Here is a 24489-nt window from a genome sequence, read left to right as displayed (position 1 = left end):
TAAAAATGACTATACCCACTCCAGAGAGTGCAACAGTAGGGAAAGCGTTGGATAGCGTAGGGGTAAAAATTACTATTCCCAATCTAAAGAGTGCAACAGTAGGGAAAGCGTTGGATAGCGTGGGGGTAAAAATTACTATTCCCACTCAAAAGGGTGCAACAGTAGAGAAAACGTTGGATAGCGTAGGGGTAAAAATTACTGTTCCCACTCCAGAGGGTGCAACAGTAGGGAAAGCATTGGATAGCGTAGGGGTAAAAATTACTATTCCCACTCCAGAGAGTGCAACAGTAGAGAAAGCGTTGGATAGCGTAGGGGTAAAAATTACTGTTCCCACTCCAGAGGGTGCAACAGTAGGGAAAGCATTGGATAGCGTTGGTTGTAAAAAATACTATTGCCACTCCAGAGAGTCCAACAGTAGGGAAAGCGTAGGATAGCAGAGGAGTAAAAATTGCTATTCCCACTCCAGTGAGTGCAACAGTAGGGAAAGCGTAGGATAGCGTAGGAGTAAAAATTACTGTTCCCACTGCAAAGGGTGCAATAGTAGGGAAAGCGTTTGATAGCGTAGGGGTAAAAATTACTATTCCCACTCCAATAGGTGCAACAGTAGGGAAAGCGTTGGATAGCGTAGGGGTAAAAATTACTATTCCCACTCCAGAGGGTCAAGTCAAGTCAAGTCAGAAATTTGTTTAGCGCGCTACTCACCCAAAGGGTCTCAAGGCGCTTAGGGAAGAGGGTTTCGCTACTGATCGAACAGCCAGGTCTTGAGTTGTTTTCTGAAGGAGAGGTGGTTCTGTGTGAGACGGAGGTGGGTGGGGAGGGAGTTCCAGGTCTTGGCCGCCAAGTAGGAGAAGGATCTTCCTCCCATGGTGGCTCTTCGGATGCTTGGAATCGCGGTGAGTGCTTGGTTGGACGATCGTAGTTGGCGGGTGGGGGTATAAAAGGTCAGGCGAGAGTTGAGGTATCTGGGTCCTAGGTCATGGAGGGCTTTGTGTGCGTGGGTGAGGAGGCGGAACGTGATTCTCTTGTTGACGGGGAGCCAGTGCAGGTCTCTCAGGTGACCGGATATGTGGTTGTGGCGAGGTATGTCTAGGATGAGTCTTGCGGAGGCGTTCTGAATGTGTTGAAGTATTTTCTGTAATTTGGCTGTGGTTCTGGCATAGAGGGTGTTTCCGTAGTCCAGTCGGCTGGTGACAAGTGCTTGGGTGACCGTCTTCCTTGTTTCGGTGGGGATCCATCGGAAGATCTTTCGGAGCATGCGTAGGATGTTAAAACATGATGATGAGACGGCGTTGACTTGTCTGGTCATCGAGAGGGAGGAGTCTAGGATGAATCCCAAGTTGCGAGCATGGTCCATTGGTTTGCGAGCGCTGCCTAGAGCCGGGGGCCATCATGAGTCGTCCCAGGCAGAGGGAGATGATCCTAGGATGAGGACTTCTGTTTTGTCTGAGTTCAGTTTTAGACGGCTGTTCTTCATCCACTCGGCTACGTCTTTCATTCCTTCGTGTAGGTTGGTTCTGGCAGTGGCTGGGTCGTTGGTGAGGGAGAGGATCAGCTGGGTGTCGTCTGCATAGGAGATGATGTTGAGGTTGTGTAGGGAAAGCATTGGCTAGCGTAGGGGTAAAAATTACTATTCCCACTCCAGAGGCTCAACAGTAGGGAAAGCGTTGGATAGTGTAGGGGTAAAAATTACTATTCCCACTCCAGAGGGTGCAACAGTAGGGAAAGCATTGGATAACATGGGGGGTAAAAATTACTTCCCACACTACTCCCCCTTTAACACACCACACACTACACATACAAAAAAACACAATTAATATAAATATCAATTAATCAATTAATAACAATTAATATTATTACATTGATGTAATTATAAATTAACTAAATAACACATATAAATTACCAATTAATAATTAATTACCAATTAATAATGAATTAACAAGATATTTACAAGAATAAACAATATTTATTAATACAATATTTATAATTAATATTATGAAATAATTCAAAACAACTAATTACCAATTAATTAAGTAACAATTAATTAACAATAAATACCAATAAATAAATACAATCTCTTTAATTAATTTAATTTAATTATGTCACACCCTATTCCCCTATAAACACACAACCCACTACACATAAATAAATCACATAAAAAATGTAATCACTTAATAATAATTAATTACCAATTAATTATTAATTAACAATAACAACAAATAATAAATAGTACTACTTTAGCTCTAATTATTTTAATTAACTAATTAATAATAATTAATTACCAATTAATTAATAATTGTTTATTAATCAAAAATATTTTAAAAAACATATTAATTAATTAATTATAATTAAATTACTTCCCACCCTATTCCCCTATAAACCCACAACCCGCTCTGATACTAAAACGCAAAATGTAAACAAAATTACTAATTTCTAAACATACATTAAAAAACATGTTTAACAAACATATAAACAACATAATAAAATAGATAACACTAAACACAATGTCGATATTAGTAACATACATACCTTAATATCGATATTCTGTCTATCGATATTATTGCACATCGATATTCTATACCATCGAAATTAAAACATCAATATTATTGTATATCGATATTTTTATTTCGATATTTTGTCTCTCTACCAAGCTTAAGACTTCAGTATGTCTTTTTTTCCCTTTAGCGGTTTATTTCCATAGGTTTAAGATCCAACATTGTTTATTTTCTCTCATTAGTTATAAATATTTAGAATTGTATAAAAGAGTATTTTGACCAGTAAAGGAATACCAAGGTCATATAAGCTATAGATTGAAGCTGGAATGGTGGTATAGGTGATAGGGTATAGGCGCCTCAGGGTAATTTTCACTAGGTAATATTGAAGTGAATTAGGAATTGTTGACGGTGCTGTAGGGTTGAGGAGAACCACCTGCCTCCCTAAGTTTCTGTGGTAGAACCAACAGGACAAATGCAAAATTGTACCACAGCACACGTAAGTTACAGTTTTCAGAAATTATTAGCACACGAAACAAACAGGTTAGTTAGTTGATTTTTCTTCTTTTCAATCAGTCTTCAGGTTACAAGTTGCTCAAATGTTCCCAAGCCAACACATGTTTCGTTGCCTCTGCAAGTTAGTGCATGCGACTTGTTCATGGCTGAACATTTTTGCAGTATTATCGTTTTTGGTGTGGTGATAATTCCAGGCCCCATGTCCTCCAGTGGCGTTAGGCGAAGTTCACTATCAATATCCCAGTTATCGGGTAAGTGTACATGCGGTTCCTCTGCTTATCAGCCACCCGAGTTTGTAATGATTTCAAAAGTCGCCGCTTCGCGTACTCATGCCCCACACCGGTTCACTGGAGCACATGTGGCCTGGAATTATCGGCACATCAAAAACGATAATACTGCGAAAATGTTAAGCCGTGAACAAGTTGCATGTACTAATTTTCAGAGGCGACGAAACACGTGTTGGCTTAGGTACATTTGAGCAACTTGCAAAGTGAAGACTGATTAAAAAGAAGAAAAATCAACTAACTGACCTGTTTGTTTTGTATACTAATAATTTCTGAAAAGATCTGTTTTTTAACTTATCTGCGCTGGGGTAAAATCATATAATCTATACTCTAACATGTGTTACAATTCATATGGTGATGGGACAGGAGTGTGATCAGAAGAATTCCCTCACATTTCCCTTTTTGATTGCAAACGTAAGCAAACACCTACCTTGGGCTTATCTTCTTTTTCTGAGGAGAAAATGTACTCTACAGAGGCCTGGGATCTTCTGAGTCTAAGAGAAAAAGAAGAGATCAAATAATAATTCATGGGCTTTTCAGACAATTAAATAAAATGCCTTCTACATAGAAACTAAAGTGTCTATGCCTCCTATTTTGAGAGAGAGTATTACCAATATAATATTTCTGAACCAAACAGTAGACACATTGTGGAGAATGGGGGCAGCTGCCATTCGATGGAATACATAATGTATCAACTACAGGACGGTCAACACAAGTTAGAGTGGGCTCTCGAAAGACACATGATACAGGCAGAAATAGTTAGAACAGTATTTGCTAATGCTATCTGTTCCCAAGAGGGGAACTTTACTAAAATGGCGGAAGGACAAACACAACTGATTGTTGGAATAGGCAAAGATCTATCCAGTGCTATGGTTCCCCTACAAAAATATATTTTTTTGTGAGGACCAAATAGACTTCTTTCTAAATTTCGAAAGAGCCACTCAAGCCAGTGCCTAGGCACAAGACCGGTGGCCCTTTTTATCTTGCACCGCAATCAACAGGAGAAGTACAACCCGCCTATCAAATTACTAATAGGGATGGCACTTCTACCTATGCTGAAGTCAAGAAGATTATCCTTGCTTGCTTAAGGGTGGATGATGAGACTCAGAGATTAAACATTTAGAAAACAGAAAGCAGTCCCTGGAGGTACCCTGAAAATGTTTATTTTACAAAATGAAAGATGCTGCAGACTGCTGACTGTAACCTCTAGAATCAACTAAGGAAGAGGTTATGGAGAAAATGTATCTTGAGCAGCATTTAGAGGCCCTCCCCGTTCAGACTCAAATATGGCTATAACAGCATGCAGGACTAACTTTGGACCATGCTGCCAACATGGCTACTAAGTTCACCAGTGATCAGTCCCGGGGAGTTCCTACAGCCTTTGAGAAAACAACTAAACCTTTGTCACCTTCTAATCCAAAGTGGAAGAGGAAGTGGAAGAGATAACTGAACAAAAACACCTTAGAATCCTTCAGGAATAAATTAGGGAAACCAGAACCCCTTGTTATTACTGTGCCTCAGTGTTAGAAATTAGTGGAGAGGGTACATATAACCAGATTCTGTAAGAATAGAAAGTAAGAAAGGAAAGAAGAACCCATGGGTGTCAGCTATGTTCCCTGAACTGTTCTGTATGCACAAGAAACTGGGCCCATACATTATGTGAGTTTAAAGATAAAGGGCATCCCTATCACAACTTCATTAAACTTGGCATGTAGGTACTCAGTAGTTTCAAGTTTCAAGTTTATTTTATTTGCATAGTTTGTTAAAACCATTGCAGCACAAAAATATTTCATTACAGACCAATTTTTGGATATAAAAACTCCTTAGTTATAAAAGGATAAATGCTCTATTAAAAAAACTGTACAATAAAAATTCAGATATTAGAAGTCACTTATTCAGGCACGTTATAACCAGAAATGCATGTCACGTTTGTTTACACCACGGTAATTCTTGGATATAATACTTTGTTTATAAATGCACAGGTAAATTTAATAGTTAGATTTCAGCCAATATTTTGATTTCCGGCAATTTCTTTTGGCATGCTGTCAGAAATTTTACCAAAGCGCAGTTTAGTTGGGGGTCACTTGGAGCAAGCCAAGCCAGAACAGCCTGCCTCCTAGTTCGAAATCCACGCTGGTTGAATTTTACTTTTAATATTTTCAGCCGTTCTTGTGAGAGTTGTTTGCAGGAGCATAATAGATGCAGCAGATTTTTCGATGCTAACCGCATAGGCGGCACCTAGGGTCCACCTTCTCCTTCAGCCAGGGTGGAGAGTGCTGAGTGGCAGGTAACACGCAAAGTCTAAACTTCATGAAGCTGATTTTTGTATGCTTGGCGTAACCCGTGTTAAAGTACTTCTGGGCTGCTTGCTCACAGTATGTATTCAGAGTCATCCAACCATGAGACCTTTCAGCGAGTGAGGCTTTGTCCTCCAGCCACGATAGGTATTTGACTGATTTCCAAACTAGTTTTTTAAGTTCGCCGAAGCTGGTGTGAGTTTCCCACAGTTGGTTCAGTCCCAATTTGTGTAATCCTTCTTTGATGTATCTTGCTGCGGGTGAGCTAGTGTGTCTGCTTATCTCTTTCCATAACTGTGCATTTAGTCACCCTGAAGCGGCTTTTCGTATTTTATCCCACGTTATGTATTATGCCCCATGTCTCGCAAGAGATTGCTTCTGGATGCCAAACTCGAGCCTTATTTGCGAGGGGGAGGTGTATTTGGGTAGCCCAAATATAATCCTAAACGTGCTTGTAACTGTGGAGTCCAGTAATTTGGCGTCTCTTCCTTTCTGGGCTTCGCTTCCGTAAGTTATTGTTGGCAATAACTTTGCACGAATCACTTCAACTATGGCAGAATCGACAGATTCGGTTAATTTGGAGTTCAAAGATTTTAGCGAGATTGCCAGAGCGATTCCTTTGTGCCTGATGCTGTTTCTCTGTGCAAGGAATTTGCCTCCTTTGTCGATCTTTACACCCGGTATTTGTATTCCGTGGTGCTCTCTATTCGGGTGTTGCCCCAGAACCATGCTGAGGGTTTGTCCCTTTTTTTGCTCACGGTGATGGTTTAAGTTTTATCAAGGTTTGTCGTTAGACCGTTTTCTTTTGAGTAGTCTTGTGTGGCATTTATACGATGTTGGAGGCCTACTCTCGTTTTACTGATCAAGACTATGTCGTTTGCGTATAAGAGACATGGCACTAAGATGTCTCCCAGTTTTGAAACATGCTTGTTACAGGCGTTTAATATCGGTGTAAGGTCAGCTACAAACAGGTTAAAAAGTGCGGGGGCCAGAACGCAACCTTGTTTAAGCCCTTTGTCCGTTGGAATGCGCTGCGACAAGTGTGTTCCGTCGCCCAGTTTAATCTGGACCCATGTGTTAGTGTGCAGGTTTATCAGGAGGTTTAGAAGGGATTGAGGGAACCCCCAGTTATGTAGTTTGGACCACAGTCTGTTTCGTTTTACATGATCGAAAACTGCTTTATAATCAATAAAGCACAAATGCAAGGAGCTCCTAGTCGTTTCCACCTTGTCGAAAAGCATTGACATCATTATTATATTTGTGTTCGTCCCCACATTCTCTGCAAAACCGGTCTGGTTCAAGGGGATGATGGATTTTGCTTCTGCCCAGGCCTGGAGCTCTTCCAGGAGCATTCCTGCGACGAATTTCGACTCATTGTCCAGTAGTGCAACTAGCTGATAGTTCTGAGGCTCTGACCTGTCCCCTGACTTATGAATTGGTGCAATGATGGATCCCCTCCATGACTCTGGCAAAATGTTTGTCATCCTGATTTCCCAAAACAGTGGTTCTAATGCTTCAGCCCAGAATGTTGACTCTTGCTTATAGAGCATAGGCGGTATACCGTTTGGGCTGGGGGCCCCTTCCCTCCTTCCCTTGCCTATTCGCCTTTTTATGGTCATGGTTCGATTAGTTGGTGAGTCAACAGTTAAGATGCTACATCAAAAAAGGGGTAGAAAGAGGGAAGGACCAGGTTCACCCTCCTATCATTAGCACTAATCAAAAAAACTTTTGTAAGACAAAAGTAAGAAACCTGGCCGGTAGATAGTATTCACAACGCTCATTGGGGTTGGAATATCTGTGTGATGTTGATAGAAAGAAAATGATATTTCTTTCTTGAGTCCCCTAACTCACCAGGGTTTCTCCACGGTGACATGCTTCATCATGGGGGCCATGCTACGACTTGCGAACTACGTAGGAGCACTTTATTTTGTGATGGACTATGTGTGGTGCAAGTGGTGTTTGTGAATATGGAGTGGTATGGTCTATGTGGGTTAAAAATACCTGCCCAGTGAGCTATAAATGATTTATTCTTGCTCCTGGGTGGTATATTAAAAGTGGGGTAGAGAACTAGGGACCCTACTGTCAATGAGTTAGGTATGCCTGTTCACTTGTGTCAACATGTTTCAAGATTCCCCTATCTCTTCTTCAGGACTACACAGGGACCAGCCCTGTGTACGCCACTCCTAACCAGTGCTATATTAAGAAAAAAGTGAATTAAATTAAAGAAATTAATGCTGCAATAATAAGGCAATTCAGAAAAGGGGGTGGTGATGGACAGAGTATCTGAATTAAGCAGAACACTCCTACCCAGTCAACAGATCAGGGCTTGATCCATCACCGTTTTTTAGCTCACTGCACCATCCCAGTTCAGAACCTGGCTACATGCAAATTAGTCTGGCCCTGGCCCAATGCATCATGGGAACAGGGCAGACCAAACTACTAAGCCAATTCTTTCACTGGAAAGGAAACAAGCTTCCGGGGACCGGTTTCTGGCATTACAGCCGTCTTCGGCCCGGCTTGCTTGAATCCTGATGGTGCAGTGAGCAAGGGACTCACATCTGAGCATACCCTTCCACACTTGTGGTGGCCAAAACGATTCAGAAAAGGGAGTGGTGATGGACAGAGTATCTGAATTAAGCAGAACACTCCTACCCAGTCAACAGATCAGGGCTTGATCCATCACCGTTTTTTAGCTCACTGCACCATCCCAGTTCAGAACCTGGCTACATGCAAATTAGTCTGGCCCTGGCCCAATGCATCATGGGAACAGGGCAGACCAAACTACTAAGCCAATTCTTTCACTGGAAAGGAAACAAGCTTCCGGGGACCGGTTTCTGGCATTACAGCCGTCTTCGGCCCGGCTTGCTTGAATCCTGATGGTGCAGTGAGCAAGGTACTCACATCTGAGCATACCCTTCCACACTTGTGGTGGCCAAAACGATTCAGAAAAGGGAGTGGTGATGGACAGAGTATCTGAATTAAGCAGAACACTCCTACCCAGTCAACAGATCAGGGCTTGATCCATCACCGTTTTTTAGCTCACTGCACCATCCCAGTTCAGAACCTGGCTACATGCAAATTAGTCTGTCCCTGGCCCAATGCATCATGGGAACAGGGCAGACCAAACTACCAAGCCAATTCTTTCACTGGAAAGGAAACAAGCTTCCGGGGACCGGTTTCTGGCATTACAGCTGTTTTCGGCCCGGCTTGCTTGAATCCTGATGGTGCAGTGAGCAAGGGACTCACATCTGAGCATACCCTTCCACACTTGTGGTGGCCAAAACGATTCAGAAAAGGGGGTGGTGATGGACAGAGTATCTGAATTAAGCAGAACACTCCTACCAAGTCAACAGATCAGGGCTTGATCCATCACCGTTTTTTAGTCACTGCACCATCCCAGTTCAGAACCTGGCTACATGCAAATTAGTCTGTCCCTGGCCCAATGCATCATGGGAACAGGGCAGACCAAACTACCAAGCCAATTCTTTCACTGGAAAGGAAACAAGCTTCCGGGGACCAGTTTCTGGCATTACAGCTGTTTTCGGCCCGGCTTGCTTGAATCCTGATGGTGCAGTGAGCAAGGGACTCACATCTGAGCATACCCTTCCACACTTGTGGTGGCCAAAACGATTCAGAAAAGGGGGTGTTGATGGACAGAGTATCTGAATTAAGCAGAACACTCCTACCCAGTCAACAGATCAGGGCTTGATCCATCACCGTTTTTTAGCTCACTGCACCATCCCAGTTCAGAACCTGGCTACATGCAAATTAGTCTGTCCCTGGCCCAATGCATCATGGGAACCCGGAAGCTTGTTTCCTTTCCAGTAAAAGAATTGGCTTGGTAGTTTGGTCTGCCCTGTTCCCATGATGCACTGGCCAAAAGGCAGCTGGGATTATAGTACCTTTAGTAAGGTTAGTGTTTATCTGTAGTAACAGAATGTAGCCCGCAATGTTTTATAAATGTATTTCCTTCAGTTAAAAACAGTCTTTCATTTCGAAAACATGCTGTAGACAATACCCCTAATAGGCCAAATAATATCTCAGAAACTCATAGTACATATACATTTCAACACAATAACACGTTTTGTTATCGTAAATTATCCTAAGAATTTTGGTTCTAGAAATAGGAGTTATAGGTTTGGTAGCATTTTACATAGACATGATTTGAATGACATTTCTATGTTTTTTTTTTAATTTGTTTTTATTGCAGAGTTAGAGACAAGTCATCAAAATTAGGCCAACCATTACACTTTTGACACCACAATTGAAAATTAAGCAATTACTCTACACAGCCATTCAGCCCACATCCCGGAGGCTGGGCGGCGCACCAAGAGCACTGTTCTCCAGAGGCTGCCTCAGTGTATGCCCTTCTCGGGCTCCCGGTCGGTTACATCATGTTGTATCTGCTTTTACCCCCCTAACGCCCTCCCCCCCTTGCACCATCAGAACCCAGAACACTCCCTGGGTATTTACTTCAGTTCTTGTCCAGCTCCTAACAGGCCCAGTTGGTTCTCCTGAACTACAACGCGGTGCCTAACTACCCTTTTCAAAGCACCCCGCCCTCCTCCCCCCCCCACAACTGCTGCTGATTCGGGTATTGACAAGCCTTGCAAACACCTGAGTGCCCCCCCCATAGGATCCATTCACCATCGTTTGAACCACACGGAACCCAACTATCACAGCTCCTCCTCCTCATCTTCCGCCACATAGTCACGCAATGCCTGGACCACCATCTCCCACGCCCTCGCCAACTCCAAGCACTTCTCATTGCCAGTCCTAGTGGCCTGCCGCATTCTAATAACACTTTCGCAGCCGGACCACTTCAACAACTCACTCATCCATCTCCTTACTGATGGGCCTTCCTTAGACTTCCAGTGCCAGGTTATCTCTCTTTGAGCCAGCATGATTCCCAGGTCTATAAAGTTACTAGTAATTTTTGTCCTCTTGGTATGAGGGAACCAGAGGAGCAGACATGCTGCCATATCAAAGTCTACTTCCCTATCCGTTACTGCATTCAGGAGTTTCCCCACTGCCGGCCAGTACGCTCCTAACTTCGGGCAATTCCATAACATATGATCCAAATCTACCTCGGGTGTCAAGCATCTCGGGCACATGGCATCGGGCACCTGGAAATACCGTTTCACTCTCTCCGGTGTCAGGTATGCCCTATGGATAATGAAAAAATGCACCCGTTGAAATCGCGCATTCCTCGTTCCCTTCCACGTCCGTTGCAACACTTGGCTCCAAACCGTGTCCGGTATGGGCTTGCCTACGCTGGCCTCCCACCGCGACTTCAATGCCAGTAGCGGCGCCAGTCCCTCATTCAGCATTCTAGTATGGAGGCAAGTCACCGCTTTAACAGTGCCCGCCGCCATCACCACATATTGACATGCCATGGTCACTTCCGGTTCTTCCAACCCTTTCCTCCAATATCTCTGCATCGCTGCCACCACCGCTGCGTGCAGCAGGAAAGTCCCATCCGGTAGGCCAAATTGTTCCTGTAGCGTCCGATAGGGGACTAATGTCCCATCGACATACAGATCCCCCACTACCTGCAGGCCCAGCTCCTCCCATGCCAACAGTTGAGACCAATCGCCCCCATGAGGCAGCACGGTCAGCATTCCCAGCGGTATCTCCGGCGCGTACGGCCGGTCTCTTTTTGCTCTTTTTAAGCTCCTGTGCCAACATAACTTAAGCGTTCTTTCTTCTATCGTAAGCTCTCGCACGTCTAGTTTCTGCTGCATTATTATATATGACAAAACACCCCTCTGGATGCCGAGCCCCCGATCATGCTCAGGGCCCCTGAATTCTCTGGCGACATTTTGCGTCAATACCTGGAGTTGTGCCGCCAGGTAGTATAATTCAAAGTCGGGAACAGCCAACCCCCCCTCAGGCTTAGGTCTAGTCAGAGTACTCAATGCGACCCTGCGCCGCCCATGGCCCCATAGGAAGCCAATCACCAGTGTCTTCAGATCTTTAAAAATCCGCTGCGGGATCCATATCGGTAGCGTCCGTAAATAGTAAAGCAGCCGCGGGAGTACCACCATCTTCACTAATGCCACTCGTCCCAATACCGACAACGGAAGGGAGGCCCAGAAATCCATGCAGCCCTTCAGTGCACGAATACACCGCTCCACGTTCCCTTCCAAGAGGTCCACAGCCTCATGATAAATGCGCACCCCCAAATAGGTGAAACTGGAGGGCTCCCACACCACCTCTCTCGTCAGCGGTGGATTGGGCGTGCCCTTCCGCAATGGAAATACACAGGTCTTGGTCCAATTCACCCTGAGGCCTGATAGTTGCCCAAATCTACCCAGCATATCCACTGCTCCCTCTAGTGATTGCATTGGGTCCGCTAGATACAATAACAGATCATCGGCATACAGTGATATATAGTGCGACTCCGGTCCTTGCGCTATCCCATTGTACATTGTGCCCAACCGTGCCTGTGCTGCCAACGGCTCCACTGCTAAAGCGAACAGCAGAGGGGATAGCGAGCAGCCTTGCCTCGTCCCCCTACACACTGGGTAGGCCGAAGATACAATAGGCCCCAGCCGTACTCGCGCCTTCGCCGACGAGTAAAGCACCCTCGTCCACCTCCGAAAGCCTTCACCTATCCCAAATTTCAACAGGACTCCATCCAGGTATTCCCACTCAAGGCTATCAAAAGCCTTTTCGATATCAACCGCCAATACCACAGGGTCAAGATCCGACGCCCCGGCACCATCCATGATGCGGATCAGACGACGTATGTTCATCGAGATGTTCCTAGTCGGGATAAATCCCGCTTGATCCCTGTGTACCAATGTAGTCAAGTGCGGCAGCAACCTGGCTGCTAAGATGCGACTCAAAATCTTATAGTCCACCGTCAACATGGACAATGGGCGGTAAGAAGTCACGTCCAACGCATCCTTGCCCGGTTTCAGCAGCGGCACTACCAGTGCCTCCCTCATTGATTCGGGCAAGCACCCCATCTGCTTCGCCTCCGAGTACACCACCAACAATCTAGGTGCCAGTATATCAACAAACTTGGCATAAAATTCTACCGGCAGCCCGTCCACCCCCGGGGTTTTATTTCGCGCCATATGTTTAATCGCCCCCCTTATCTCTGCCAATGTTATGGGCCCCCCCAGTTCTTTCGCGTCCTCGCTATCAAACTCCGGCAGCGGAATCGGTTCCAGGTACTCGCCTATCTCCGAGACCTCTGCCTCTAGGTGGCTTTCATACAGTCCCGTGTAATAGGATTGAAAGCGCGCCAGGACCGCTGATTGAGAATAAACCACGTCCCCATCTTCCTTTCGTATACTCATGACCAGGCACCCCCTAGGCTCTGGATCAGCTAATTTGGCCAAGAGCGTACCCACTTTATCACGTTCCTCATGCACCTTAGTAACATATGACTTATAATCATAGCACAGCAGTCGTTCCGTCTCAGTCGCCACCACTTCTTTAGCCTGCATCAGTTGTTCCTGTAAGTCCGGCCGCTCAGGCCTCCGTTGTTCCAGCCCTCTCAACACCTCTTCTGCTTTCGCAAGGTCATTCAAAACTGCTTTCCTCGCATTCGAAAATCTGCCCATTCACACCCCTCTCACCACCACTTTCATTGCATCCCACTCCACTGATCGGGTCGAGGCCGAGCCTCCATTTTCCTCAAAATAACAGTCAATGCCCTGTCGAACCGTGTCGCTAAACACCAGGTCTTCCAATGTATCAGGCCGCAGTTGCCATGATGGAACCGCCGATCTCGCCTGCTGCCACTGCATTGAGATCAGTAAAGGGTTATGATCCGAAATGGTGCTAGTCAAATATTCAGACTGGGTCACCGCAGCTGCCATGGGGCCGCCGCACAGCACAGAGTCCAGTCTAACATGCAAGTCATGAAGTGTGGAAAAGTAAGAGTAATCCCTGATCTCAGGATGCTGTTCCCTCCACACATCTATCAATCCCCACCTCTCCTGCCATTCCCTCCTTTGGGTTGCTAGCCTGCGCACCGGGGAATCGACCAATGGGGGATGTGACCTATCCAGTTGTACATCTGCTATCGAATTAAAATCCCCTGCCAGTAAAAGAGGGCCCGCCAAGAAATAGGCCAGCGAGCTTGATAAACCCTCAAAGAAGTGGGCCTGATCGGAGTTGGGGGCATAAATATTGCACAGGACCACCTCTCTGCCACAAAGTCGCCCCTCAACCGCTACATATCTGCCCTCAGGATCAATTCGCTGGCTCGTCATTTGGAACGGCGTGCCCGCCCGTACCCAAATTAGCACCCCTCTGGCGAATGCTGAGTATGTTGTGCCAAATACCTGACCTCGCCACCTAGTCTGTAAAGCCCCGCACTCTGTCTTGGATAAATGGGTTTCCTGAAGCATTGCGATCTGTACACCCCGCCTCACCAGGTAGGCATGCACCTTATGACGTTTCACCATTGTACGAAGTCCTCGGACGTTCCATGTGATACATTTCAAATTAGGTAACGTCCCCATGGTGTACCTTTCTGCACAATGGCACCAGCCAACAATTATCCCCCGCACTGCAGCAGTTGTGTATCCCCTTCAAAACACCCCAAACAACACCCCAAACCCCTCTCCCTAGGACAGGACCTAATAACCCAGCTTCAGCCCCGTTCCAAACCACCAACACCCCACACATTATTCTAACCTGTGGTCGTCACCACAGAAGGCCTTAAGGGCCTCGAGAGGTCGATGGAGCGCCGATCCGGCGTAGGCGGAGCCTCAACCCCACGCCCGCAGTCCCATAGTGCTTGTACAGCCCCATACCTGGTAGTCCAACAAATGTCCGGAGAGTCTGTACCAGCAGATACCTCAGGAGTATCCAGAGTTCTCAAGCCTCACTCATTAAACAAACCATCTGAGGTTTGCGGTGTGACCGCCGGTCCCTTCGCACTTCCCGTATCTGAGTCGTCGCCTCCGGACTTCTCCCCCTCCTCCCCCGATTCCGACGCTCCGGATGCCCTTTCTTGTTGCGATCCTGTGATGGTCGCCGTTGCAGCCAGCGCTCCCCTCCTGTCCGCCGCCATTTGTGCCTCCCACTCGGCCTGTTTGAGCTTATTCCGGGAGCGGATGCGCTGTGATTTCCTGATCCGTACCGGTTGTTGCCGCTCCCTCCCGCTTTTGTGTACACGATCAGTCCCTGCACGATACAGTTCCAGCCACGACCAAGCCTCATCAGGAGTCTGAAAGAAGTGGGTCCTGTTGTCAATGATCACTCTCAGTTTCGCAGGAAAGAGCAAGGAGTATTGGATCCCTTCCTCTCTCAGTTCCTTTTTCACTGACAAGAAGGATGCTCTGCTTTTCTGGACTTCCTGAGTGTAATCCGGAAAGACTGTGACTTTGCTATTTTCCACTTGGAAGGGGCCCTGGGATCGCGCCCTCTGTATCAACAGATCGCGGTCTTTATAGTGCAGCAGTTTGACCACCATCGGCCGAGGCGGTCGGCCCTCCAGGGGTGGCCTGGCGGGAACCCTATGCGCTCTTTCCAGGGAGAAAAAGGGAGACAACCCCTCCGGCGCCACCACCGTCTTGAACCAGTCCTCCATGTAGGATATAGCGTCTCCTTTTTCATTTTTTTCTGGAAGACCCACTACCCTCACGTTGTTCCTCCGGTTACGACTTTCCGCATCCTCCGCACGTCGCTCCAGAGTCGCCAGATGGCCGAGGATATCCGTCAGTTTATGCCCTGCCGTCACCACCGCCGGTTTCAGTTCCTGGAGCAGCTGTTCATTTGTTTTCACTCGGTCCGAGAGTTTGGCGTGGTCCGCCCTCAGTAGTCCCAGTCCCGTGGCTACCTGCTCAATGTCTTGGTGCAGCGATTCCTTTGTCGCAGTGATCGCCTCCAGGATGGCGTCAAGGCGCTGGTGCAGCCTTTGTTCTTGCGTTGAGGCTTCCGGCGGGGCGTTAGTGCCGCCACCCTGGGTCAGAGCGGCCGCATCGTCTCGCCCCTGTTGCGCAATCGGTACATCGCCCAGAGCAGCCATCTTGGTCGCAATACGTGGAGCACTCGGGCCGCCGCTGAGGCCACACCAATACTCCGTACTCACAGCACAGGCCCCACGTTCCCGGATCTTCTCTCTGCGTCACCTAGTCGTGTGTTCGGCCCCCACAAGCACGGTCCCACCAAGCTCCTACAGCACCCCTGGGCGCCCTTCCATTCACAGATTAGTCTCACCGGTCTATTGCCGGGCGCTGCCTGGGGCCACCAGCATTCAGCACGACCAGGGCAGCAAACCCTCAGTACCCCGCCAGAAGGGTGGGCGGGCGTCGTCCAGGGCCGGTCACGCCCGCTGTTCAATCCAGCACACCGCAGCCACCAGGTCCGCCGTCTCGGCTCTCTCCCCTCGCTCGCCCAGTCCCCACGCTACGTAGGCTCTTAGGCAGGCAGCGCCCGCCGCCGATTTCAGGGCACCCAGGACGACCCCACCAGCCCTGGTCGCCCATATAGGGGCATAGGGATCGGCGGGACCCAGGTCCAAGCTCGCTCTCGCGGCCGTTGTGCAAGCCGCCACCTCTCCACTGCGCTCCATGCAGGGGCAGCCAATATCTCTGTGATGGGCCCCCTTCTGTGTAGCCCGATCGGTCCCTCAGGCAAGAAGCCACCACCAGACGCCTGTGCCGCTGCCCAGGAGCAGCCCGGTCTCCTCTAAGCCCTCTCGCCGGTGAGCGTGGAAGCGGGAGGGGGAGGGGCGCCGTGATCCCCAAACTGCGGGGTGCCAGTAGTCCCGCCGCTCCTCACCTTCTGCAGTCCCCGTCCAGTCCCCGCTCCGCTCACTCCTCTAGGCAGCCTCCGGTGGATCGGCGCAGATCAAGGACACAGCTCTCAGTCCCTCTGATCGTAGCTCGCCGCCATTTTCCCCTTGTCTTCGGCCCAGCGCCTCCGGGCTCCGAGGTCCGATCCGCACGCCGTAATCAAGTGCCCGCTGGGGTGCAAACTCTCCCCTCCGGTCTCACAGCACCCTATACGGCATGAACGTGCTTCCTAGGGCACCAAAGGGCAAGTTTTCAGGATATTTGTTGGGACTCAGCGCGGAGCTGCGAGCTCACACAGCCATCCCGGTCGGCGCCTAAGCCACGCCCCCCCATGACATTTCTATGTTATTGCACTCTGTCCATCCACTCTGACATCTTAAATGTTTTGTGTAGTGTGTAGAGGTTATATTAACTCCTTCAAGAAATATGGTTTCTGTTGTTGAGTTTTAAATGGAAATGTGTTCTGCTACAAAGTTTGTAATTTTACTTTCTAATTTAGTAGCATCCACTCTGCATCGCTGTGGCATGCCTATTACATAGTTCCAATAACTTTGTAGTAAAAATGTACACCTACGTTCTGATCTAAAGTTTAGATAGGTCATATCTTGATGGTCTTTTTGTGTTAAATTTTCAAAGGCCACTGCTTTACAAACTGTAATGGCAAGTAGGTGAATTGTCCCAATTAATTTCAGAGCTAGAGGTGAAGTCATGATGTTCACCGTTATGCTTCCATTTATAAGTTTAACCAAATAATTTGTTGATATTCACATCCTCTTCCTCTAATAGTGCTAGCATTACCATAAATTCGTCTTGAGTATCCTGCTGAACATTTTGACAAAACACTAGTATTTCTGTTATTTCTATACACTGCTCTGACTTTTACACCTTTCTGCAGCTCTTTAGGTGGCTTTTTGCATGTCTTTGGCTCAATACAGGCTAGAGCCCCTGAAATGGAAGTATACTTTGGATAAGAATTGACTCAAAACATTTAAACCTTGAAGTAGTTCACGAATGGTACTAACTTGTTATGCACAGCTGTAGCAGATACTTTATTATCCTCTAATTTACTGTAACAGTACTTACATATAATTTGCTGGGAGCATAAGACAACGCATTCCTCTGAAAATAAGTACACAGCAAACCTTTCTCAGTTATCATTGTTTTCTTTTTCACTTTTTAAATATGAAGGAATCTTGGAGTGAGCATGTTGACAACATATGCAAACCACCCATGGATTTTTATGAGCACACATCAATTGTAATAGCTGTGTCCTGCAACTCCTCCTGTTATCAGCTCTGCTTTTTCGTATTGTAAAAAGAAACACAACTGCACATCATCACAAACCTTTTCTACCTCTGCCACAGTTCCATACAAAGGTGCTCTAGTCATTGCTCCTAAACATAAAGCAGGGATTGATCACACAGTACAACCTCCTAACTAAATTGTGCATTGTTAAGAGTTGTACAGCTTACATCCTGAAACTATGAAAGGTGCTTTGGCACACTTTATTTGATAAATAAGGTAGTTAGTGTTCCACCACAGTTTTATAGTGTCTAACCTTGTAAGGATTCAATCCCTGTAAAGTCCTTATTTTGTGTTTCAAACTTCACATTGGAAAGATATGTAGAACTGGTATTAGTGTTTCAATGGATTTCTATAATATACTGCAAACACTACAAGGATTCCATTTGTACACAGGGCTTGACTACGCCTTCCCTGTACCTTTACTCCAGTAACTGGTTCTACATTACTAGATACCATCACCTCCTTCCCTGTAGGAGTGCCATTTTTTATTTAAAAAAATTGTCCTCTGTTATCAATAGAGTGAACTAATGTGTTATCCTGGAGATAGCTTTCTTTAATAAACTTCTGGTTTTGTCTCTTTATGTACAACACCATGGTGTCAATAGTGTTCATTTTATTTATAAGCATAATAAAAAGTTTCCTCTTAAAAGCAGAGGCCGTATCCACTACTCCTGCTTCAGTGTCTTTCCCCTTTTTCCATAGTTCTTCATATATCTCAATACAGTTACAACGGCTCTACTTCAAAAGACCTTTGCTCTGATTTCCTTAATCTTATTTTGTCTTCTGCTTAAGGTGTGTGAATCTTTGTTTCATTCTTTACTGTTCTTCTAATATACATGTCATCCACTCTGATTGTTTCTCATAGATTGTTTCTTATTTACATTATTTTGAACTATTTGCAGGTGCCCATATATATTTTAAAGAAATTACTTTGTCCGCTTATCAGTAGCTCTTTTTCTTGTATTCGTTTTTCTGCATTTTTCCCTTTTGTGTGTCAGGTCTGCAGAGATACTGGAGTTGCTTCTTTTGCTGTTTCCTCTGAACTTTGTGAGGCATTTTAACTGTCTGTAGTTATGTATATATTCTTCATAAAATAAAATAAGGAAATTTAAATTTTTACTCGAGCCAACGTACCAACTAATTTACTACTGACTAACTCGTAATACGATAACAGTTTTTATGTTATGTTGCAGTCTTAAATCTACAGATTAACCTATCTATACAACTACATGCACTTACTTCAATATACAACACCTAAAGCAAAACACAAAACATTATTTATTACTTACCTTTTAACATTAGAGCACCATCTCCTACAACACAGTTGCACTATATCTAAGTTCCCACTTATCCATGGTAAAAGACAGGTTTATCTCTGCTGTATTACATTTTAAAATAAACATCAACCAAATCATAGGAGTACATACGCTGTCTCAACACTGCAAATCCCAAAACCAGAACACAAGAGCTGTTTGTGTACCTCTCTAACTCTGTGTCACTGGTGTATTAAGTATCTCAGTACTTTTCTACTTTGATGTATCAGATTTAAATTTAGGGAAACAGTACATATAAACATCTGCACTTCAAACTCTATCAGCGCATATAGTTCACTAATTCTTCAGAGTACATGCAAAGAGTGTTTGTCAGGTTGCATACATAACTCACCAGATGGTTCTAAAAACTATATATTCCTCACTAAAACTTGTAAATTCATGTGTTTGTGGTTGAATACATCAATACTCCCTGGATGATTGAATGAGTGCATAGGCTATTCCCTGAAGATACAGGTAGTGACTCGAAGGTTCCCCAAATATGTGAAAACACCTTGAGTCTTTCACTGTCAACATAGTTACGCCCTGCATGATTGCCTGAATATATCACTGCTATCTGGGTGTTTGGATGAGTGTTTGAGTAGTAGCTGCATGATTAGATAAGTGCATGACTAATGTCTCAATAGCTTTTTACATGCAAAGATAGTGGTTGCTCAATTAACTGAGTACAACTCAAGTGCATGAATGATTGCCGGAGTGTATAAATATTATATAGTTGATTTATAGAGTGCATAATTTAAATGGATAGTCCATATGTGATTGTTTAAGTACATTCAATGATCTAGCAGATTTGTGAGTGCATGGGTAGTGTTTCAGTGATTGGATGACTGCATGGCTGCTGCCCATGTGGTTTTGCTTCAGTGAATATGTAGTGCCTGGGTGTTTAGATAAGTACATATATTGTGCCTGGTTAATTGGGTTAATTGGATAGGCGCATCAGTAGTACCAGGCTGATTAGAGGAGTGTTTGATTAGGGTCTTACTGATTGCATGAGTACAATGTTAAATCTTAAGTGATTGGATGAAAGCAAGTGTACTGCTGAGTTCATTGTATTAGTGCAAGAGTATTATCTCAGTAAATGAATAAGTGGATAGTTACTGTATGGGTAATATGTTCACTGAAATGGTACTCCCCATGTAAAAAGGGGAGTGCATGAGTAGTGCTTGACTGTTAGGATGAGCCCATGGGCTGTGCCCAGGTGTTTGAATCACTGCATAGGTACAGCCTTGGTGATTGCATAAGTATATGGTTAATGCCTGGGTAACTGGATGAATGCATGGACAGAGCTTGCATAGTTCAATGACTACATAATTAGTACCTACATGTTTGCAAGATTGCATATATCATGGTTGTGAAATTGAATAATTGCATAGCCATTGTGTGGGTGATTGGGTGAGTGCCCGAGTAGTACCTGGCTTACTGTGTATCTCTCCTTTTTTCTACTGAGCTACGTGTGAGTGAACTCTATATATCACACTCGATATATAATTGGATACCCTTAAACAAAACAAGAATCTGCTGGCATTCAGGAAAGATCTAAAAACATGGCTCTTTACCCTCTAGTTTCCGGAGGCCCATTCTTAGGGAGTTACCACTTCAGCGCCAGGACACCGACTGGTATTAGCGCGCTTTATAAGTGTTATAAATAAATACATGTCTCTCTAGGATCTTACATTGCTCTGTTACTTATCCTCCACAAGCATGAGTAACTTTCTAAATGCAAAAACAACAATTCTCACTTTTTCAAAGCACAACATTTTTTCTTAATGGCATACCCACATCATTTCTGAAATATTTCTTGTGTCTTTAAAACATATAAACAGCATTTCTCTAAGAAATATTACACAGCAAGTTAAGCCAGCACAACTCTGAAGAGACATTCTACACTACTAACCGTCCACCTTTTTATTTTATTTATAATTTTTCTTAATATAACCATCAAAAGTAACAGTACATCATGGTCACATTTGTACAAAATACATAGCCGCAGTTGATAAAGCATTACAGAGGTGCAAGGTATTATTAGAAGAGAGATTCATCTGACAGCAGACAAGATATTCTTTAACTACATATTAATTGTCATCAGTCAGCAGTGTTGGTTAGCATATAAGCAGTGAATGGGTCCCAATAGTCACGTGGTCTTGAGGCAATAGGTGGCTCTTCCGTATAACAGGTGAGTTCATCACGACAGTAGGCTACATCATGTAACCAGTGTACCAGCTTAGGCGCCGGCCTACCGTCCCATTTGAGTGATATCCTACATTTTGCCAGCTGTAGTGCTATTGCCACCATTTTCGGATTGGTAGACTTTAACCTCAGTCCCTTTCCCAATAAACAGACTTTCACATCACACTCTATTGACTCACCCACCATTTTCATTGAAGCCAACGCGACTTTTCCCCAGAAATCTGCCACTTTTGGACAGTCCACGCCAATTGTAGAAAATCTGTATTTTAAGCCCCACATCTCCTACAACAATGCGAGCCTCTCAAACCAAACTTGTAGAGTTGTGCTGGCGTGTAGTACATTTGATGGACATACTTATAATGTATAAGTTTAAGATTGCTGTTGGTCCTACCTTTCTTGTTGTTGCCGCTACACTGCTCACAGACGTCCACATACTTCTGGGGCATACCTTGGAGCCCGCCTGCTTTGCCCGCTAAGCCCGCACTGCCGCATACAGTCTCCTCCTGCCGCCGCAGCTCCATACCATCAGAGCGCGGCCGCAGTGGGGGGAGACCGAGGGGACTACAACATACAGAAGCCTCTGCTGCCGGAAGCCGCCAACACCCGCGCCAGAAGGCGCATAAATTAATGGACATCCCCACGTCGCGGGATCACGCGCGGGTTAAGCCCGGGACAAGGGCGGAACCGTCTGAGGCCATCCGAGGCCAGACGAGGCTGGGCTGGGTCACCCCCCTGACGTTTAATTTACGAACAGTAAGGACACTATTTTCTTTTGGACTACCGCACTAGGCTCTGGGGGGCTTTTCGCTTGCAGGGTTACAGGTTTTATTCCTACAAGTATTACTTCACTGTTGATTGGATGAAAGGAGTGCAGGGGATAGGGTGGTGGGATTGCTTGACGACCTCCTTGAAATAGTGTTGACTGACGAAATTGAGGCTACAGAACATAGATTATCCCTTGACCCCACCCTGTCAGGGAGAAGGTCACTACCATGTGCCCAGCTTCCATTAACTCTGACAGATTTGATAGTGCCCCACCTCGTAATTATCCATTGTTTAATTCATCTAGGCTACCCCCATCTAGCCCAGAATACTGCACTTCTTGGCCCTCGAGCCAAAGTAACAGCCCCGTAATGGTGACTACAAGAGGGATGAAGGCTATGGGTACTACTATTAAGGAACCCCCATCTAAAAAAAGGAAGGGTAGAGGCACCAAAACATCAAATACCCCCCCAGCTACTAAGGGTTTGAGTGGGGTATTCATTTTGGATAACCCCACTGCCGATACTAATATCCTCGCTAACCCACCTGCAGCCGCTGTTATCCCCCAGCAGATATTACGTGACATTAGCTCCCTATTTAAAGAGCAATTGACAGCCCTACTCGAGCTGATCCTTAAAAGGCTAGACTCTGTGGACAATAGACTTACAAAAATAGAAGAGGTGCTTAAAAACCCACCCCAACTAACACATCCAATCACAGGTATGCAGGCTGCACCCTGCAAAACTAACCCTGTTAGTGTAGGGGATATACACAGGGATCATCAGCATCATTCAGCAACAGTTCCATCTCTTGATGTGGGAGTGCCACAGGGATCAGTTCTTAGTCCCACTTTATTTAACGTTTATCTCTCCCCCTTGGCTGAACTAGTGGAGACCTTTGGCGCGCGTATCGTGTCCTATGCGGACGATACGCAGCTGCTTTTTACCTGCGATAAGAACTCTGATTTCGCGGGTGACTCTATTAAAAGCTGCTTAGAGGCGGTCTTCTCCTGGTTTCAGCTGAATCAGCTCAAATGTATTTCAGACAAGTCTGAAATTTTATTTTTTGGCTGCTCTCCTGACATTCAATGGAAATCCTGGTGGCCGGCAGATATGCATCCTCCTTCCTCCCCCACTGCGATCGCTAAGAATCTAGGTGTCAAATTCGACAATGGTCTTACATTTAAACCTCAGATCCTTGCCCTAGTCGGCCAATGTTTTGGCTTGCTACGTACACTCAGGAAATTCCTACCTCTATTGTCTCAGGCTCACAGGAGAATCACTGTACAAGCAATTATTGGATCCAGGCTTGACTACGCCAATGTGCTCTATTTAGGTCTCCCAGAATACCTCCTATCCCGCCTGCAGACTGTCCAAAACTCCGCTGCAAGGGCCATTTTCGGCTTAAGCCGCAGATCTCACACCTCGTCCCTCCTAGAGGCACTTCACTGGCTCCCAGTAAGGAAACGTATCATCTTCAAGACTTTGACCTTGACCTTTAAGTCCTTACACGGCACCGGTGCTGTCTACCTCAGGAAACACGTTCAGTTTTACCATCCTACCAGATCGTTACGTTCAGCCACACAAGCTCTTGCTGTCGTTCCATCTGTAAAGCACTCACGCATTGGAGGTCGCTCCTAAAGAGCCTGTGCCCCGCAGCTCTGGAATAAGCTCCCCCTTTCTCTGAGAAAAGCTGATAATCTCCTGTTTTTCAGGAAAGATCTTAAGACCTGGCTTTTCAGCCTCTAGTGCGCTTGTTTCCTACTTTGTGTCTCTTTACAGATCTGTACAGCGCCGGGACACTCTGCCTGAGTAGCCGCACGCTATATAAATCTCTGTTTAACATAACATTAACATAACAATATCATGGTGGTGCTAATACATATGTCCCGATAGTGGAGGCAGGTAATCACCAAGCTGGGAGTCAGTGGTTAGTGAGGATAGATCCTTGAATTTAAAAAGGGCGTTAGAACAGGAGGAAAGCAAGAAGAGGGCAGATAAGGGCATTGAAGAGCAAAATGGCAAATATCCCTACCTCCACCTACCCCCCGAACCTACTCCGCACACAGTAATTCTCGTCAATGTGCCTCTGCTAACTGATGACACCTTCAAACATTGGTCAACCCTCAAAAACAAAGCCATGCACTATCTGAATAAAAAAACTGGGCTGGGGGACGTTATTTTCCAAGAGTTCAAAATGGTTAGGCGCATAGAGTGGGTGGGCCACAGCACTAAGACCATCCCAGGGGACTGTGTGGTAGTGAGCTTTAGGTCTCCAGGTCTGGTTGGTCATATTCTTGACATGGCCAGTTATGCCCACTTTGATAAAACTGCTATTGGCATTTTACCCCTTGGCTTCTTTTATAAACAACATTCCCTGTTTAGACCAAGGGAAACTCGTGGAACACAGGAAGTTTCCCTGAGGCCTGACCATACCATCCAGCTTAGCAATCGATGTGATGCCCTCTCTACAATTGAAGAACTAGATTGACTGGGGTTGCTTGAACAGGATGGATTAGTGACCAGAGACAGGGTTGAAACTCATGGGGATGCACA

The 24489-nt window shown here is 45.6% G+C and overlaps 1 pseudogene across 4 annotated transcripts in view; it reads right to left on the bottom strand.

Annotated features, from left to right (window-relative positions):
- The window catches only part of LOC144770845 (epidermal differentiation-specific protein pseudogene), a 193633-nt pseudogene that overhangs the window by 111961 nt on the left and 57183 nt on the right, over positions 1 to 24489 (bottom strand). For all 4 annotated transcript variants that reach the window (XR_013599049.1, XR_013599051.1, XR_013599050.1 and 1 more), the window contains one exon: positions 3720 to 3783. The product of XR_013599049.1 is annotated as an epidermal differentiation-specific protein pseudogene, transcript variant X1 (transcript). The remainder of the gene's footprint in view (positions 1 to 3719; positions 3784 to 24489) is intronic.

This window comes from Lissotriton helveticus, chromosome 7 (genome assembly GCF_964261635.1).
Source record: "Lissotriton helveticus chromosome 7, aLisHel1.1, whole genome shotgun sequence".
In the NCBI taxonomy this organism is placed as follows: Eukaryota; Metazoa; Chordata; class Amphibia; order Caudata; family Salamandridae; genus Lissotriton; species Lissotriton helveticus.
This window is presented reverse-complemented; position numbering and strand designations above follow the sequence as displayed.